We start from the raw sequence: 15,067 nt of genomic DNA, 5'->3' as shown, positions 1-15,067 counted from the left end.
TAAGATCAACCTGGAAGCAAGGTTTAAAATATCAATACACCCGATATGCTGGTAAAGGCATATCTGAGTGTATCTTATTTTTTTTAGCATTTTTTTTCAAATCTGGTTCAAGGGGGTCGGTTTAAGGTCTGTCCACCCCCTAAACCGATCGAGACCCCAAAACACCCCCTATAGGGGTGTATTAGGAAGCCCACAATATGGCCCGATATGTATCGATATTTTGAACCTTTCCTGGAAGGTAAATGCATATATGGTAAATGTTATTATATAATATTTAGATAACAAGTTTTATATTAATATATAGATAGAGATGTTATATATATTTTTTATATCAGACTAAAATTAAATAAAAAAATTTAATTTGTAAAAGAAATCATAGTTTTATAATTAACATGACAAGTCTATCCACGTCCTAGGCCTAAACAAATATTATTACGCTTGAGGTGTGGGTTAGGTTAGGCCAAGCAACCTTAAAAATTGTTAATACACTATCAAAATTTGGCTTGAGATTTTTTTTTCCAATTGATTGGGCTACACAATAAGGTAGTCTATTGTCCATAGCACATTCGGTTTCAATATTATCTAAAAGTAGTTAAAAAAGCCCAAAAATGATAAGTGAATGAGTTGCACTTGGTTTGGTCCAGTCTAATTACAAATGTCACATTACTCTTAGGGATGCAACTTGGGTGGGTTGGGTCATGATAAGGATCAACCGAAGCCTAACCCGAAGTCTTAAACATCGAGCTTAGGCTTAGATTAATTTAATTATGAACAAAAAAGTTAATCTATTGATTAATTTGATTATGATTATAGCCTAAATTCATATATTTACTAATGTTTAAGTATTTTAAATATTTAAGTAATATTTGCAAAAAAAATGTAACATTTAATCATTAATAAAGTGAAGTAAATAAAATGGAACACTAATAGATAATATGGGAAAATAATTATTTTATTAAGTAATTAACAATACTTTATTATTTTGTTAAAAATTATTAATATAATTAATCCAAAGTTACTAAATTATTTTTGTAACAAATTATTAAAATAAAGGTTAATTATTTTAAATAACACTGCTTTCATTTCTTAATTATAAGTTTTGATTGTTTCACTTTTCTTTGATAAATCACCTACATCGCACGGTTCTCCACTAATAAAAATAGAATGTAGAGGCACCCACGAAATGCCTCAGTAATAATCCATTAGAACCATTGTAATTGGACATTTATAGAGGCATTTTTTATCAAATGCCTTAATTTGTCTTATTGTCTCTAATTATATACCTTTCCAATAGACCTTACACTATGTTTGGTTTGAAGGAAAAGGTAGGGAAAGGAAGGAAAAGACAGGAAAACCAATACAAGGTTTGTAAAGGTTTTCCTACATTTTCCTTCAAACCAAACATAATCTTAATGTCTCTATGGTAAGGTAGTGGACCTCACGTGGATCCTGCTTGTTCCCACCCCATGAATCCCCTGTAACTTAATACCAAACAAAAAAGAAAAGGCTACCCTGTTAAAAAAGATGAAGGAAAAAAACGCAAGAGATGAAGACTAAGCAGCCCTCCCATGCAACTAGTGTCAACCCTCTGTTCTGAAATATTATAGAAGAAGTAATATATATATATATATATATATATATATAACATATAAGTATTAAAAGAATGTTTCTAGACCAAAATTTTTCATAATGTGCACATATAATAGATATAATCTTTGTAATTATACTATTACCAAAAAAAACTTTGTAATTATACGTGAAACACTTGGTAGGACATACTAATTTCTGTTTAATATTATATATACATTAACTTTATTAAAATACAAATACTAATATTTGAGAGATCATGCACGGAAGGAACCTTAACACATTATAGAAGTTGGCATACTAAAGGATTAGCGTGCAATTTCCAATGCTCTTATGAAGGCATTGCCGAAACTTTCGTGACAATTTATATAGTCAAATAGAATAGTTTGATGTCTCATCAAGCAAAGGCTCTGTCTCCTCATAGTTTTGTTGCACTACTCTTGGAAGCTCTTGAAAGTTTCCCAATCGTATGAGCTCATCTTCCACTTCCTTCATTGTGGGCCTGTCTTCTCCTTTCACCTTTAGGCATTTCCTAGCAAGCTCAGCAACTGCCCTCACCTGGGCATTGTTTGTCTCATTCACAATTCCATTCTCAAGAATTTGGAAGAGACGATTTTCTCTCAAGGAGGAAATGAAATACATAGCCAAACTTTTATGAACCTCAGGCCTATCTAATGAAAGAGGTTTTTCTCCAGTTAACAGCTCCACAAGAACAATACCAAAACTATAAACATCACTTTTATCTGTCAACTGACCTGTATGGAGACATTCGGGGTCCAAATATCCAAAAGTCCCTTGAACCAGTGCAGTCATTTGAGTTTGATCCGAAGGAACGAACCTTGAGGCTCCAAAATCAGATACTTTTGCAATGTGATTATTGTCTAACAGTATGTTGGCAGACTTCATATCTCTGTGAAGAACTGGTATAGAATGTGAATGCAAATGTGCCAGTGCTCCAGCCGTCTCTGTAGCAATTCTCAGGCGGTTTTCCCAAGAAATGAATGGTCTATTTTGCTCACGATGTATGTGTTGAAAAAGTGTTCCATTGGAGATAAATTCATAGACCAGCAAAGGTACCTCCGTCTCTAAGCAGCAACCCAAGAGCTTCACTACATTTGGATGACTGATTTGGAGAAGGATATGAATTTCATTTACAAATTGTGAAATTTGACTCTGATCCATTATCTTAGGTTTCTTAATAGCAACTACTCTATTATCATGTAAAACTCCTCTGTAAACCATACCAAAACCTCCTTCGCCAATAACATGATTCTCATCAAAATTTTCGGTTGCTCTTTTCAGGTATTCTTCTTTAAATATCTCGGCTGGAACACCTCTACGTGAAGCAATTTGATCTAGCAATAAACCACCGTTCTTTTGAAAATTTTGCTCTTTCAGTAGGATAATTCTCCTTTTTCTTATTGTGCAATATAGCAAACAACCACAAGCAAGCAAAAAGAAGATGCCAAGACAAGCGCCTAGAAAAAGAGAAAAAAAATTAAAATAGAAAGAAAAGCGAATCAAGACTATGAATTTAAAGGATATTCGATAAAAAAAGGGGGTTAGACTATGATATGAAAAAGATACTATATCTGAAAAACAATTAATTAACAAACTGGAATCTAAACGTAGTAACCAATTAGGTGTTATTTATCAAAACTTATGGGTGGGTTTTGATTGGTCAAAACTCTTTCCGTGCCATATTTTTTCGACATCATAGATTTTCCCATGGAAATGGGTTGGACTATGATATGGGCAACGTGGCCAATTTTGACTTCCATATAGAGCCCGGGATGCTTCTTGCGGTAAAATCATAAATCAGCTTGTAAGGGTGTCAATTGGACTGGATTTGGTCCAATTTGATCTGATCCAATATGAATTCATTACAAATGGACTAGGTCCAATTCAATCCAATGAATATTTTCGATTATTTTAGATTGATCCAATTCAATGTTCCAATTGTTTAATCTGTTCAAATTCATTTTAATTTAGATTGATTTCAACCTGATCCGTTGACAACTATATTCTTATCTTATATCAATGAATCGCATATTTGAATATTTTGGACCGGATTATTTCAATCCAATATGTCTTATTCGTCCATCCAACACCCTTACCAGAGGAACATGCACAGGTGAACAGTTTAGTCTTCAACTGTGAGTCTGTGACAGAGTGATTGATTGACGAGAGTAAATGGATTGCATACATACCTAAAGTGAATTTAATCACAAGCAACCTGTCATTTTCATCATCGTTGATGTCAGGTAGGCAGCCTTGTCCGTTGATTCTGCCATCACCATGGTAGCCCGATGGGCAAGAACAGAAGTAACCCCCAATTGTATTGTTACATTGGTATGAACATGCAATCAGGCTTGGATCGCTGCACTCATCAATATCTGACGGAGACAGACCCAATCAAGAACATAAAGTGAAACAAAAACGTTTGACTAGTAGAAGAATCCATGCAGTAAAAACTGAGACATACCTTGGCAACCCTGGGGTAAATAAGGGTTTCCTTGATAACCATCCGAGCAGTTGCAGAGATATCCCGGTCGGCCGTTTTTGGAGCTATAACAGTAGCTATTCTCATGGCATGCATAAGTCGTCAGATTTCTCTTGGCTTCTTCGCAAGTTTCATTCCCAACAGCCCAGTCAAGTACTACTCGAGATTGGGTTGCTGTCGTGACGGTTTGGAGATCTGTTGAGGAGAAGTTGTACAGGCCTTCCTCGGTCAGGAAGGCATAGCTACATGGATTGAATTTCCAGACCTTGCTGTGTTTGTCAAAGCTATAAACCTCTACTTCATACTTCATTAGCCCTTTGGGAATGGAGGTCTGGCAACAGCCCATGCCGGCACACGAACCATTAACTACGTGAGTTATATCGCTGCATAGAGATATACACCCACTCGTATAAGTTTGGCCCTTGGTGCCTATGATGTACGCAACGGTGTCACAGCCAATTGCTGTGAACTTGTTACGGGTATCTGAGAAGGTGAATCGTGCTAGCGTGGTCCAAGCCGTGAAGTTGAACCTATTACCATACTCATCGTAACAATCCCAGGCGTTCCAGACGAGGGTGCGTAGCTCGCCGTAGGGCGATATGTCAAGTACAACCAAGTTACCGTGAGGTAAGAAAAGTTTCGGAGGGCTGAAGGAGTGGTTGCATGTTAGGTTGAACTGTGCGTCAATGGAACAGCTATCGCCAATGCCAAAAGGGTATGGAACGCTAACGTTTCCACATTTCTCTTGGCAACCGACCTTGCTGATGATCTGGGCGCCCATTGCTACTTGTTCCAACCCTGAGAGTAAGACTAGTGGAATCAACAACATATGGAGATCAGGCATGGCTGAATGGTTGATCTGTGTTTGGAAACTATGATCTCTCAGATCGACAGATAGATGGTAGTCTCGTTGGATGAAAACCTTACAAGTTAAGTATATAAATACTCGGACAAAACAATTTTCGTCATGAGCTAGGGAGCGAAGAACCTGCAAGGAGATTGGGAAGAAAGTGAGGAGGATTCTTTACTTTGACTAAATTGTACGTGGTACACGTCTTCTTTGTAATAGATCCCAGATAGAGACTGCAGAGAGATTAATAAAAATATAAGAAAATATACGTATTAATTGTTACTATTCATATATAATCTAAAATCCATTTATTAATAATAACTAAAATCAAAGAAAGCTAACAAGATTAACGAGAATTAATAAAAATTTGTCTTAATGAAAAAGTAAACATTTAAATATCAAAATAAGGGTAAAAAACTTAAACCCCCCTTGATCTTACACCTAAACACTACAACCTCCCTTATCTTTTTAAAATGGTGTCAGGCTTCCCCTCCTCTTCTAGCAATGGTTAGTAATCTGTTTACATGTGACGTTATGTTTGGGTGAAATTTTTTAGAAACCCAATTTTTCCACGTTTACTAGTAGTAAAAAAGAAAGGAAATAAGGAAAGACAAAAAGGAAGTAAAATGTACGAGGGAACCAAGACTTGTTGAATCAAGTTCCATGTTCAGCGGTGGTAATAGAAACAAGGGAGATGGGGAAAGAGAGGAAGGATGAAAAGTAAGATATAAAAAGGATCAGAGAAAGGGGAATAAAAAGGAAAACAGTGGTTGATTGAATTCTATTCAAAACAAAGGAGTTGCAGAAAGTTTAAATCTTAAACAAATTTCTAGCTTAATTACAGGGAAAAAAGAATTTATCAAGGGAAATTTTCTTTCGATTTTCCAATTTCTTTTTTATTCAAAACTTGTTAAATACTTCTTTTCTCGTAGCGGGTTTTTATTGGATTGTTTTCTCTCTATATCTCCATTTCTTTGTTTTGCTATTATTTAATTTGTTTCTTTTCAGATTTCTCTAGATGATGAAACAAAATAGTAGATAGGCATCTGTAGTAAGAAAAAGAAAAAGGTCCCAATAAATCATGGGAATCCGATAATGAAGGTAAGGGCATTTCAAATCTTGCTTGCAGCTGAGATCTAAGACAAGTAATACGGGTTAATATGAGCAGGGATTTGACCGTAACCACTGGGAGAGAGACCAGAGTGTCATTTTTCATTCTAGAGTTTGATTTCTCTTCGACATAAATTTTGTGTTAATAGTATTTATGTGTCATTTGGTTACGAGGGAAAAAAGAAAGACAAATGCTCAGCATGATTTTTGGCAAGATAAATTCGTTTTGAAATTAAAAGAAAAAATTATCAATGGCAAAAAAGACTTTTGATTGATTCCATTAGATATAAGTATAGTAGAGGAGGTCTTATACTCTTATTCCATTTTAAGAGGAGAGGAGAGGTTTCAGTATTTATGAGAAATATGAGGGGAGGTTTAAAGTCTTTTACCCTAAATATAATAAAAAATAAATCATAAAATTTTTATTTAAGATCAATCTTTTCAAAAATAATTACATTATTCAAGTTTTAAAAGTATTTAATTGAGAGTACCGCACAAGACTCTCCTACTATTTAATTGAGGGTCCCAACCAAGTCTTAGACTCGGGAGTAAGGACATTCTACGCGTCTTATTTATAACAGATCTGCACACGTAGATACCAGATAGAGGGAAAGAAAGTGAGTTTGGTTTGGTTGACTTGACTTAGAAATTTGGGCAGAGTTCGGCTTCTATCAGGCCAATGCTTTGTAAGTAAGCAATGCCCCACCTTAAATTTATATTTCAACCAATTATGTTAAAGTTTTCTTTCATTAATTCATGTTTTACAAAGTACACTTTTACATATAGGTGTACACATCATAATATTCAACGAATCATATCTCTTGCTGCAAGGTGCAGTGGATGGATCATACGTTTTGTCTAAAGATAACTAAAATTGATGAAAGTTAACAAGACTAATAAAAAAATAATAAACTTTGATTTTTGATAAAATTAATAAAAACGAATAAACTCAGTAAAATCCGCCTCAGAAAATTTAGTTCCACAACACACCTACAATAATCGAAAACTTGTTAGGTGGGGCTTAATAAAAAGTAAAACTATTTATAAAATTTAGTAATTAATAAAAATTAACTTCCACTAAAATATCAAAACTAATAAAAATAATAAATCAAATAGTTTAAATTTGATTTTTATTCTTTTAAGGTCCATTTAAAAAATAACTACATATTCAAGTTTAGAAATTATTTAATTGAAAATATCACAATACTGCTACTTTAATTTTGTTTAATAAAGTAGGCACATAAGGTCTCAACTTATGGTTGGGCGTGGGTTTAACTTTGGCTAAAATTCTAATGGGCTTGTCCCAATGCCAAACCCCAGCTCACAAACAGGTCCACTCCACTCGTAATTTTGTTTTTGATAATTAAAAAATATATCTATTAAATCACAGAAAAGTCAATAAAAGTCCACTCGTAATTGAACCAGAGGCCCCATTGTATACATCTTATTTATAGCGATCCCCACACGTAGGAAGAGAGAAAGAGACTTTCGTTGACTTGACTTGACTTGACTTGACATAGGAATTCACAGGCCAAAATAACCGGGTGCCACCCTTCTCGTTTGTTTTGAACAACCATTAAATAGTCCAAAATTTGACTCATATCATAAGAGGTATTTGTCTTTGCTGAGAGAAATCTTCTTGAAACTTCAAATATTGAAAAAATGAAAAAAAAGATGTTCATGTTACATTTAGTTTGTCAATTCAATTGGTTGTGGATGAAATTAATTAATGCCGCGTTTGAAAAATCTTTTCGCACAGACTGCTCGACTTTTGAAAGCACGGAAGCCCGAAAATGAGTCCGTTTTTTTTTCATTTGATTCGTAAAATATCCTTCCGTGAAAAGATGCAAGGTTTAAAAAGCCAATAGAAGCCCGGTTTTCGTCTTAAATTGAGAAGTTTGAGATGAAGCTTCTTGTCTTTTGAGGCATTATATTCTTCGTTCGTGTACCAAGATGCACACCGTCGCTATAATGAACAGTACCCTATCAATGTAAACCCCTGATTCACCCAGCCCTCTTGTCTTTTGGGTAGAATAATAAAAAAGTATGCACGTTGTTATTAACTGATTTTTATTTGGTCCGTTTTCTAATTCACTTTTTGGGGTGTTCTTTTTTTTTTATTTTAGGAGGGGGGAAAGTTGGTCAATGGGATTTTGGTTTCCATAGATCAAGAATCTCATGTTCATTTTTTAAATTTATGTGGGGACCAAGGAAAGTTTATTTTCTTAGGTATCATTTACCTGCATCCTAGGTGGGTAAATAATTTTTCCACCCAAGGGAAAAGTTGTTAACACTTGAATGGAACAAAAATGCTCCTTTTAATAATGGATTTTTATGGCTAAAATGGCCATTACCTTATTTACCTACGAAATAAAAGAATATGCGTAAATGCATTTACCCGGGTAAATGTTTCCTAGGAAAAACATACCTAGGTAATTGCATTTACCCGAGTAAGTAACTTACCGAAAAGCGAATGGGTATTCAAACCTCACCATTTTCTCTAAAATATGTTAAAATCCTAGGAAATTATACTCTATCATCAAACTCCGTCAAATGAAACAAAACCCTTAAACACCCAATTACTCCAAATTTCACCTTTAAAATCCTTAATTTTTTCGTTTATTTATCAAAGATTACATTTTGATGAATCTAACACTGATGTTTCTGAAGCCTAAAACCCAAGTAAATCATTCTACTAGTTCCATAATCCAAATCCTTATCACTCTACCAAATTTTAATCCAAAATTCCCTCATTTCTCCCTTCATTGAGCTAAAATTCCATTGTAAGCCCTCTCATTAACTAAACATTCATAGTCCAAATCTCCTTAATCTTGGCTTCTTTGAGCCCATCAAATTACATTAGATTCTTGACATCCTAAAATATCTATCCACCAAGTTTCAACCTAAGATTCCCTCATTTCCCCCTCTATCAAGCTAAGATTTCATTCTGAGCCCTCTCATTGGCCACAACTATCCTTATTTAAGGGTTCGTTTAATTCTTAGTCGGAATAGGAATCAGAATTGGAATCAAAATCCTTCGGAATCGGAATCGGAATGGTCCATTCCCATAGTCTGTTTGGTTCAGACAGGAATGAGAATGGGAATTAAAATCAGTAGGAATGGGATTTCATTCCCAAGGAAGGGGCAGAGAATGGCCATTCCCTCAAAGGGAATGTCGCTCCAGTAGGAATGGGAATGGGATTCCGATTCCACCCAACCAGACAATTGGTATCGGAATAGTCCATTCCGGTTTCGATTCCATACCCCTATTCCTGCAAACCAAATGGACCCTAAGATCTCCATCACAACACAACATTCAAGACACCAAAACCCTACCATTACCTTTTTAAACCTTCTAATTAACCATCCACTAAATTGTAGCTCCAAAATACCCATGTTACCCCTCCTATATCCTAATTCAAGTTCTCCAAACTATACCATCACCTTTCTAAACCTTTTGATCAACCTCCCATCAAATCCTAGATCCAAAAATACCCATTTTATCCTTCATACACAAAGATTTCAAATCAAGTACTCTCATTGGCTACCTCTTTCCTAATTCAAGATCTTCATCACAACATAGTTTCCAAGACCCAAAAAACTCACTAAAACTTTCCTAAGCCTCCCAATCAATCCCCATCAAATTTCAAACCTAAAATCCCCATTTTGTCCCTCCAACATAAAAGATTCTAATTCGACCATTTCCATCCTGTGTTTCTCTCAAAATCATAGATCTCCATCACGGCACTTCCTCCAAGACCTATGGACAATGCTAATCCCTTTCTCAACCTCCTGATCGATTACCCATCAAATATCAGACCCAAAAATACGCATTTTACTCCTCATATACAAAGGCTCCAAATTAAATATTAAGTGTTCACATTAGCCATAATTATTCAAATCCAAAATCTTCATCGTGGTACGCCTTTCAAGACCTTCAAATCTTGTAAATACTTTCATTTTATTTGAGAAACACTTACCTAGCACTAATGTGGCATTTGGGAAAAAAGAAAATGGTGCTTAATATCCCGTTAACCACTTTGGGTAATTTTGTCTCATCCAAGTGTTGGAAAATTTCCCTCTCAACTCACCTAGGAGATGGGTATCTCAGTCAATCGAAACCAAAATTCCATTGACCAACTTTCTCCCTCTCAAAATCAAAAAAGATAATGGCCCCCAAGAACGAAATTAATAATTAGTCATGATAATTAGATCTGATCCAATTAGATACCTGACATCTTTAGTTTCCTAATGTGGCATTGTATTTTTGGGTAAAAAGAAATTGGTGCCAAACATCCCCTTAATCAGTTCTATGATATAGACAATAACCAAACTAATAATTAGTCATGATAATAAAATCTAATCCGATTAGATACCTCACATCTCCTGACATCTTTAGGGGGCATTCTAAAACAAGAATGTTTTTATTTTCATTTGCTTTCGGAATCACCACATCAGCAAAGAAAAAAAAAACAATGACATATTTTTGAACTCTGTTTTTGTTTCTAAAGAGAAAAATAGGTTGATTTTGTTTCAAAAAATAAAACATGTTTTCAAAACCAATAAAATATTGGTTTTTAAAACAAAAACAATTTTCTAATATAAAAATTTTATCATTTATGGAACATGATGAAGAATAATCAAATGGAAACATGTTCTTAAAACTAGATTAATTTAAGAAAATATTTTTTGGTTTCAATTCTGAAAACAAAAAATATACACAACCAAGAACATGTTTCTTATGTTTTTGTTTTAAGAAACAAATTTATTTGTTACCAATGATAATTATATGTTAGAACTTCATATTTTGATAAACATAAATTTAATAAAAATGACAGTAAATTATAAATTATTTTTTAGTAAATAACTAAATAATAGTAAACTGTTATATGTCACTTAAATAAGCGTTTTTAACCAAAATCATCTTATATATTGTTTATGAAATTTTTTAGACATAGAATATAATAAAAATTACAAGAAAATATAGGCACTTACATATGTTTTTAACTATAACCAATTTGAAACTTAATCGGTTTGGGAAATAAGAACCAATCCCTATCCAATTATTAATTGTGATGCAAACCATGAAACCAGAACCAATATAATTAGGGGTGATCATTTCGGTCCGGCCCGGCCCGACCTAGAAATTCTGGACTTGGGCCTGGGTTTTGTGTTCAGGCCCAAGCCCGGCCCCAGGCTCACATCAGGCCTGTAAATTTTAGGGCCAGGCTTGGGCTTAATACTTCAGGCTCGGCCCGACCCGCATATATTTAAACTTACACGTTTTGTGTGTAATGCATACATATGTATACATGTTATTTTGCATTGTATTATATATTTATATATAAATTTTATAAGATGACATGTATAATTTATATTATATGTAATATTTTATATTATATAATGTATAAAATAAGTTTATATGCATGTTATGTTATCTAATATATAGATATATAATGTTTTATATATGAGTGACATTAACCCAGAATTAAGTCCAGCTCAGCCCGTGCCTGTATAGACTTGAGCTAGGGCTTATGTTTTAGGCCTAGAACCCCGGGCTGGGCCGGGCCCAGGCCTAAACTATAACCTTTATCATAAGTGCAAAGCCCGGCCCAGCCTCGCCCATGATCATCCATTCATCCCTAAATATAATTAGCTTAATCAATTTGATTTTACAGAAAGACCCGATCAATTGATAGCTCTAAAATAAATTGAACATTTAGATGAAAAGTCCATAAATACCACAGGTTCAACGCCAAGCAAAATAACTTTTGGATTAGCTGGATCAAGCCTTTGAACTGTTCAAAGTTCACTCATTTTATGTGTTATAGTACTCCAATAAGGCATTAGAAATAATCAGTGGCAGGTCAGAAACTAGTGCAAAGCCTGTTCTTGTGACAATAACGAGTGCCAACTGCCCCCTTGGATATTAAAAATGCTCGAAGTTGATTGCTTCAACGCTGATATATGAGATGGAGGGTGATTTGGCACGATCTCGTAGCATGTGGACACGTGGACATGACCAGGCATAAGTGACAACTTAGCGTGACAGCTTGGCCATAACTCGGTGTAACGAACTCGCTGGAACCCGGTCGAACAGCTCGGCGGATGAGGCAACTCGCTAGGAAATAACATCCAGTTCACCCCGAATTCTCTCCAAGGGTGGAGCGAACTGAGCTCCCCCCTCAGCGAGGGGACCCGAGCTCATCTTAAGACCCGAGCGCCTCCCATTGAGCCCCGAGCTCTTCCTAAGAAGGGAACACCCTGACCTACGGCTAAGTATCCCGAAGTGGAAACACTTCGGGTCAACACCATTAACACTCCTGTCCAAACTTGCCTAAGGCCCGCCTCAAGCATAAGCACCTCGGCACACCCCCAGCACCTCGGTGTAAAGTAACTCGGCCCAAGGTAGCTCAATGCAAAGTAGCTTGGAAACCTGTAGGAAAGATCTGGCTGACAACAGTACCTGCCGAATCTGGAGGTTGCGCCCACGTCCCTCGTCAGGTGGCGTCATGCCTGCCATTTCTAAAAGATGTGGCACGCCTGACAGGTCCATACCCTGCAATGGCTGCCTGCACCTGCCACCTTAGCTCTGGTAGTAACGGCTGCGACGGAGGTGGTTACGCCTGACTTGACAAAGGCGGTTACGCCTGATTTGACTGAACTCCAATATAAAAAGACCCCGATCCCCAAGGAGCAAAGGTACTGAACTTACACCATCTGCACTCTTAGCTCTCTCTTTGCATTCTCTACAGTTCTCTCAGAGTTCTAACTTAAGTATCGGAGTGTTCCCATCGGGCGAGCTTCCCGAGAATTTTTCACCTCCCTCTTCTTCTCCTGTACCATCCGTCGCCAGCTAGGAGCCAGGTTTCCGCCAGCTAGGAGTGTCCGGATCGCACTGCCTCATTTGGCATCGTTTGTGGGATGCACTTCAAAAAGCCTTTCTCCAATCTCTACAACTCTCAGAACTCAGCATCCATGGCTTCCTCCAGCAATGTCAGACGAGGTGCCGACCAAAACGCCTCTGAGGAGTGACCTCAACTCCCCACTATCTGCATTGGACAGTTCACTGTCCCCCTCTCTACGAACAGAGTTCCCAGCCTGAATGTGCCTCAAATAGTGGCACCTGTGAACGCTCCACTTCCTTCCATGATTGGAACAACCTTCACTGAACCCTCCATCGTTCCTCCGATGACCAGCCAAAACCAGCTTGAAGACCTGGTACAATGCATGCGAGCTATGCAAGCTCAAATGCAACAGTTTTAGTAGTTTCAACTCTATCAGCAGCAAGTGCTGCATCAAGTTTCCCAGTATCAGTATCTATAGCAGTTTCCTTCATTGTCTCAGGCCCAACAGTCGCTTCCTCCTCGGCATCCAACCACGCAGCAAACCAAGCCTCGCCGTCGGAGCGAACGTCCTTCTCGCCAGGTAGAGACCTCGGCATCGTCTCACGGCAGGAAGGAGAGACCAGCTACCCCTGCCTTGTAGCCTGCAGTCAGGTCGGGGGCCTCTCAGCCAATTAGGCCCGCGTCGCCTCCGCATTTGCAAATCGAGCTCCCACTCGCTGAAAACCAGTTCGAGGTACTGGCCGTGGATTTCAGGCAAGGCCCCTCAGTTCGCAGCTATCAGCAGCAGTCCGAGCTCCTCCCTGGGCCCATCGAGCTCAGTAAAACAGAGGCCAACAATACTAACGTCGAGCCAACAAAGAAGCAGCGGAGGCGCCTCCGAGATCGCCGAGCTGCCAATCACGACCTGCCCGAGCTGAAGGGTAAGGAAGAGGTGAGCTCGGGTGAAGTAAAAGCTACTCCGCTTCTCTCAGTTCCATCCCCCCTATCTCCAGAACTCCTCGTTGTTCCTATGCCTAAGGACTTTAAAGTTCCCCCGTTGGATAAGTATGACGGATCCTTCGATCCAAATGACCATGTTAACGCCTTTCAGTCTCAGATGCACTTGGCGAGGGCCAGCAAGTCTTGCATGTGCATGGCTTTCTCCACCACCTTCAAAGGGGTGGCCCGCACATGGTACCGGAACCTTGTGCCCGGATCAATAAGAAGTTGGGTGCAGTTCGTGCAAGTCTTCACTTCTCATTTTTTCACCAGCAAGTGCCCTAGAGCCCGAGAGCCTCCTTGACATAGTCCAAAGGGAAGGAGAGTCCATCTGGAGTTATATCAAGCGGTTCAATGACGCTTGTTTGCAGATACCCGACTTGGACCCCGCAGTTCGACTCACTGCGGCCAAGAGGGGCATCCAGCACAAAGAATTCAAATGGCATGTGGTTGTTAATCAGCCCAAGACTGTGACTGAGTTCCTCAAGCTCGCAGATCAGTTCATAGGGACGGAGGAGGAGATCAACCAGAAAGGTGAACAGGCCCTTGAGAAAAGAAAAAGGGAAACAGTCCTCAACTCAGGGTGATAGCAAGAAGAAGAAGGACCAAGCTCGGGGGGCAAGGCCAGGTCAACCTTTCCGAGCTCCAGCAGTAGAGAGGACGGACTACATGCCCCTAAACGCGAAGCGGGCCGAGATCCTTATGGCGATTAAGGACGCCCCGTATGTGAAGTGGCCACCTCGGCTGAAGGCGGATCCTAGTGTAAGAAATAAGAATTTGTATTGTAATTTCCATAAAGACCACGATCATAGCACCGAAGATTGTAAAAGCCTCCTCGACGAGATAGAGGAGCTCATCCGTCGTGGATACTTAAGAAATTTTGTACAGAATAATAATAATAATAAAGCAGGTCGGCAGGGGGAGTAGAGTAGAGATGCTCTCGAATCCAGCAGGAAAGTAGACCAGCCCCCTGAAGAAAGACCAGTTCGGGGAACTATTCATTTGATCGTCGGAGGTTCGATCATCGCGGGCTGCACCTCGGTTGCAGCTCGGACATCAGCTCGCGAGGCCGCCACAGAAGAGTAGAATCCCCCGAAGCGGCCAAGGACGGAAGACCCGATCTTCTTCACAGAGGATGATGCGCGCGGGGTCCACTACCCCCACGATGACGCTCTCATCATAAAGATAAAG

The 15,067-nt window shown here is 38.2% G+C and overlaps 1 pseudogene across 1 annotated transcript; it reads right to left on the bottom strand.

The window, feature by feature from the left end:
• Window positions 1-1,750: 1,750 nt before the first annotated feature.
• On the bottom strand, window positions 1,751-4,989 carry LOC104596881 (wall-associated receptor kinase 5-like; annotated as a pseudogene). The gene is made up of 3 exons (XR_016076581.1): window positions 4,073-4,989; window positions 3,798-3,983; window positions 1,751-3,065 (listed from the first exon to the last, which is right to left on the bottom strand). The product of XR_016076581.1 is annotated as a wall-associated receptor kinase 5-like (transcript).
• Window positions 4,990-15,067: the final 10,078 nt, after the last annotated feature.

Source organism: Nelumbo nucifera, chromosome 5, assembly GCF_055504915.1.
Source record: "Nelumbo nucifera cultivar China Antique chromosome 5, China Antique-T2T, whole genome shotgun sequence".
Classification (NCBI taxonomy): domain Eukaryota; kingdom Viridiplantae; phylum Streptophyta; class Magnoliopsida; order Proteales; family Nelumbonaceae; genus Nelumbo; species Nelumbo nucifera.
Note: the sequence above shows the minus strand (reverse complement) of the source record. Positions and strands in the feature narration are given on the sequence as shown.